The 5,407-nt window shown below is 40.5% G+C and overlaps 2 non-coding genes across 2 annotated transcripts; both read right to left on the bottom strand.

Annotated features, from left to right (window-relative positions):
• Positions 1-3,566: 3,566 nt before the first annotated feature.
• Trnas-cga (transfer RNA serine (anticodon CGA)) lies at positions 3,567-3,642 on the bottom strand. The gene has a single exon. It is a non-coding gene; the product is annotated as a tRNA-Ser (tRNA).
• Positions 3,643-3,867: 225 nt separating this feature from the next.
• Positions 3,868-3,942, bottom strand: Trnas-cga (transfer RNA serine (anticodon CGA)). The gene has a single exon. It is a non-coding gene; the product is annotated as a tRNA-Ser (tRNA).
• Positions 3,943-5,407: the final 1,465 nt, after the last annotated feature.

Raw genomic sequence — 5,407 nt, 5'->3', positions numbered from 1 at the left:
ACATTTAAAACAAACTGCTGAAAGTCCTCCTTTCTTTTATCATAACTTCGTCTCCAATTGAGAATTAAACTGAAAGCAGCATGTGTAGAAATCTTACAACACATACCTTCCTTAAGAATACAAAATCTAATGTACGTATGGAGACATATTCGTCCATAACTGTACCAGTTCAACTGAGGATCCTAATTTTGCATTATCAAAACAATTCCCTTTTTTGTACAGGCTTAAATTTATACAAAATACTTATTAAATTCTTTCATCATTAACACAAAATTCAACTTTGTATATGTAATAAAAATTCTTCTACTCTGTGGGCTTTTAACCAGCGGGATGACGTTAGTCACAAACCGTAGGACTTGTACCAGCACCATAAATCCGGACAACAACATCCCCATTCTTTTTATCTTTCGTCTTAATGACTGCCAGGATGTGCCATATCCAGACCCTGTCATCCGGTTTGAGGTGAATATGACGTCTCCACTAGTTGTACCTCTCTTGACTACGTTTCAGTTTAACTCAGGCCCGCTTCCAATTGTCTCGGTTTTGTGCAGCATAATGGTACAAAATGGTATGAAACTACTCCTGACTCAGGACCCGGAAGAGGGCTTACATAATCTATGTATAACCTCTATATCAGTGGCGTCACTGTTTCAGAAGCTAGCAATCCCTACCGTGTGCTCGTCTTTGGCTTACTCGTTGCACAGAAATTGCAGGACTGTACCCACTCTTTAATTTCCTTGTCCTTGCCATGCTATATAAAATTTTTGTCTGAGTTTTAAATATTCCTAAATGGCCACTGGCTGATGACTCTTGGTAATATTCACATATTATGGGAACTAGTTCAGAATATAAAACTATTTTATCCCGTTTACTCCACCGGACTGAACAAAGCAAAACATATGTGTCCTTTTGTCTTCTCCCTAATTTATTTTAAGCAAATATTGGAATCCCTGTGTTCCGAAATGTCCTTAAACAACCCCATCAGATACATGAGTACAGCGACAGTGAAGTATTCTTCGTCCAGACTGACACCCACTAAATGGCTCACCATACTCTTCCTCAAATATACGACTAAGGCTGTCGGCAACAATAATATCTTTCAAAAAGTCGTCAGTCGTCTGACCATCATCAGTTTCATAAACGTATTCACAGTGTCATGGCAGGCGAAATATAAAATCGCTGTCGTCAGGTGATAAAACCATGAACAATCCACTGTCATCATACCGTAATATGAACTACGTCGTCAGTCTATGGAATCTGTGCTATAGAGTATACACACAGCACATGATGCTGTGAATACTTTTCCGAACTTGACGATGGTCAGACGACTGAAACCGGTCGTATAAATAAAGTATTTTACCAGTAGCTCAAGAACAGCTTATCAAAAATTTTAATTTTTTAGGTAACTGAAATAATCACTCTTCCTGTTTAACTAGCTTATTTCTGTGAGATTCATTGTTCATAGAAGGCCTAGGCATCATGATTCCAATGCCAGATATTGCCTTTTCCGACACATGGTAAGAATCAAACGGAATGATATTATGTACGGATACTGGAATACCTCCCAAAGAGAAAAGAGGTATACATTCTAACAGACGTTGGAAACTATTCAGAGAAAAGGACGCAGCCGTTGTAAACCACATTGGTACATTTAAGGGAAGAGAGATCCACTGTGACAAGGAAAAGACAGACAGAATGTCCTTCCAAGAAGACTTGTCAATAAATAAATGCCATGAGTTATATAAAGAAAAATATCCTGACCTTCCTGTTGCATATGGAACATACCGGAAAATATTTAACAGTAAATTCAATTGGAATACCTGAATACTGATACCTGCTCGACATACGACAAAGTACAAACAGAATGAAAAATTTTGAATGCAAAGCTTTCACAAAATATGTCCAAAAATTAAAAGTTGTAAATCACAAACCAAATTAAAGTACTTAGCACGGAAGATCAGGTTCATAAGCTAAGGGCTGCTACATTCCTTTCACGGAAGCGACAAGCAAAGCAAGAAAGTCAAAAGATAAAGGAAAATGAAACAATACGCATCGACTATTGAAAAAACCCACTCTTGCCACGTATCAGCACTATTGATGTTTATTACAAGCGTCAAATATTATTTTGCAGTTTCAACCTTCATCAAACGTCCAGGAGTGATGGAACATTTCATACATAAATAGAAGACCTAGAGAATAAATGAGCGAATGAATTTATTAGTTTTTGACATAATTATGTGAGTGAAATCCTTGAACCAAGAGTAATAGTTCTTGTAATATTCTGTGATTCACACTCAGGACAGAATAAGAACTATGCCGTCTTTTTTATACGCTCACTATGTCGTTCATGTCACTAAGAAGTTAGATAGTACCAAATTAGTATTTCCAATATGAGGACACTCTTATATGGAATACGATTAAAACTTTGGTTTTATAAAACAGAAAACTACTACAGAGTTACCGAAAGACCGGATTAAGGTTCTTGGAACCACAAGAGTGAATCCAAGGCCTTACAAAGTCATTCCTGTTCAACAAGAAATTATACTAAACTGGACGACGTTTTTAGAAGCATGTTACAAACTGAAGTTTTCTTCTAAGACAAGAAACGCTGGTTGTGAAGGGAGATAAGTTGTTCAAATACAGGATAACTTAGAGTGGAACCTGGACCCCAATAGATTTGGAATGTTCTGGTGTTCCACGCTTACTCGTCTAGCCTGAGTATTAAATGCAGGGGCCCGACGAATTCTCATGGACTCGTCGAGGATATAATGATACGTGTTTTGTAATATCAAACTTTATTGTAAGGAAAATCAAGAATGTTATGAAGATAACTAAATCGAGGGGCATATTTTCAGAGCTCCCCCCAATATATTACGAATATGCAGACCTTCAAGAACTTTAACAGTTTTGTGGCCAGGACACAAAATCTCTGTTTTTGTGATAAAGACGCATGAAATATGTATTCATGTATCCCAAAATTAAAGGTCAACAAAACTTCCGAAGCTAAATAACACAAAGAAAGGACGAAGGCCTACCAAAAATTGACGGGTTTACCATGTTCTTTTCGTGCCAAAGATGTACATTTTTTTACCTGTATTGTCTTCTTATCATATAATTTCAACTGCTTTTTTTTATAAAGCACTTCCTCTACAATCACAAATTTGGCATCGTGGTTTACACTCGATTGGAAAGTTTTTAAGGTTTTTTTTGTTGTAATCTTGAAAGTTTTCCTCTCCTGTATTATGTATTAAAAGTGACTTACCCATTTACTTCCGTGGGTTCTTTAATTGAGAATAGCCTCAGTGCGGCTCAGTAATACCCTGGAGGAAACTATATGCCCCAAAAACATCCATAACTAAGCTGACCTTAAAAGGTTTAACTGTGAAGACCACTCCCCTTAACCGGCACATCGCATCCTGAACTTGACTAATATGTCCAGAGATATTGTCACTGGAGATAACCAAGTCATCCAGGTTGTGATAGACAAACTAAAATTTAACAGAATTAGCTTTTCACTGTGCAGCGGAGTGCGCGCTGATATGAAACTTCCTGGCAGATTAAAACTGTGTGCGAACCGAGACTCGAACTCGGGACCTTTGCCTTTCGCGGGCAAGTGCTCTACCAACTGAGCTATCCAAGCACGACTCACGACTCGTCCTCACAGCTTCAATCCTGCCAGTACATCGTCTCCTACCTTCCAAACTTCACAGAAGCTCTTCTGCGAACCTTGCAGAACTAGCACTCCTGGAAGAAAGGATATTGCAGAGACTTGGCTTAGCCATAGTCTAGGGGATGTTTCCAGAATGATATTTTCACTCTGTAGCCGAATGTGCGCTGATATGAAACTTCCTGACAGATTAAAACTGTGTGCCGGACCGAGACTCGAACTCGGGACCTTTGCCTTTCGCGGGCAAGTGCTCTACCAACTGAGCTATCCAAGCACGACTCACGACTCGTCCTCACAGCTTCAATCCTGCCAGTACATCGTCTCCTACCTTCCAAACTTCACAGAAGCTCTTCTGCGAACCTTGCAGAACTAGCACTCCTGGAAGAAAGGATATTGCAGAGACTTGGCTTAGCCATAGTCTAGGGGATGTTTCCAGAATGATATTTTCACTCTGTAGCCGAATGTGCGCTGATATGAAACTTCCTGACAGATTAAAACTGTGTGCCGGACCGAGACTCGAACTCGGGATTTGCCTTTCGCGGGCACGTGCTCTACCAACTGGGCTACCCAAGCACGACTCACGACCCGTCCTCACAGCTTCAATTCTGCCAGTACCTCGTCTCCTACCTTCCAAAATTTAACATCTGGAAAAATGCTATCCCGAAGACCGGACAATGCTGCCACTCCAGTTAGTAGTCCAAATGGGACATAATTAAACTCATAGAGATTCCAGTCCGTTGCGAAGGTTGTCATCGGCTTAGAGTCCTCAGTGAACGGACACTGATAATAGGTCTGGTTGAGATCCAGAGTAGTGAAGGATTTAGCTTGAAAAACATGAGAAACAGGAATGTAGGTCACCAATGTAACCGTTGGTCTACGGGTAGCGTCTTTGATTAATATTCCAAACGACCTCCGTCCCGCGTTCGAACGCCACCAAATTATATATTTTGAATAAAAAGCTTCAGCAGTGGTAGCCGAAGACTTCCGGCGTAAGAAGTCACCCTCATTCTGCCAACGGCCTTGTCAAAGAGGGCGGAGGACTGGACAGAGGTTCAGGACACTCTCTTGCCCTTGGGTTGGGAAACTGACCCTAAAGGCGGAAGAACGACATGAGGATGCAGAAGGCAATGGTAACGATTGAACGTAATGTGTATGCACAGAAATGAGAAAGCGTCATCATGATCTCTCCCTTGGCAAACGATTCCGGAATAGTTCCCCATTTTGATCTCCGGGAGGGGACTGCCAATAGCGAGGTGACCACGAGAAAGACTGAATAACCAACGAAAAGGTAACGTTCTATGAGTCGGAGCGTGGAATGTCAGACGTTTGAACGTGGTAGGAAAGCTAGAAAAACTGAAAAGTGAAACTCTGAGGCTCAGTCTAGATACAGTGGGAATCAGTCAAGCGAAATGGAAAAAAGACAAGGATTTCTGCTCAGATAAGTAAAGGGTAACATCCACGACGGAAGTAGGGCAGATAGTTACTGTGAACAGTTCAGTGACAGGGTTGTTATCAGAATCAACAGCAAATCTACACCGACGACGATAGTTCAGTTATATATGCAGACATTACAGCAGTAGATGAAGAGGTTGATAAACTATATGAGGATATTGAACGGGTAACTGAGAAAAAGACTAACTGAGTTCTGCGAAATTTTCAACTAGCATAGCGTATGCTCTGTTCAAGAATCACAAGAGGAGGAGGTATACTTGGGAAAGGCCACGAGATACGGGAAGATTT

The sequence above is a fragment of the Schistocerca cancellata genome, chromosome 6, assembly GCF_023864275.1.
Source record: "Schistocerca cancellata isolate TAMUIC-IGC-003103 chromosome 6, iqSchCanc2.1, whole genome shotgun sequence".
Lineage (NCBI taxonomy): Eukaryota > Metazoa > Arthropoda > Insecta > Orthoptera > Acrididae > Schistocerca > Schistocerca cancellata.
Note: the sequence above shows the minus strand (reverse complement) of the source record. Positions and strands in the feature narration are given on the sequence as shown.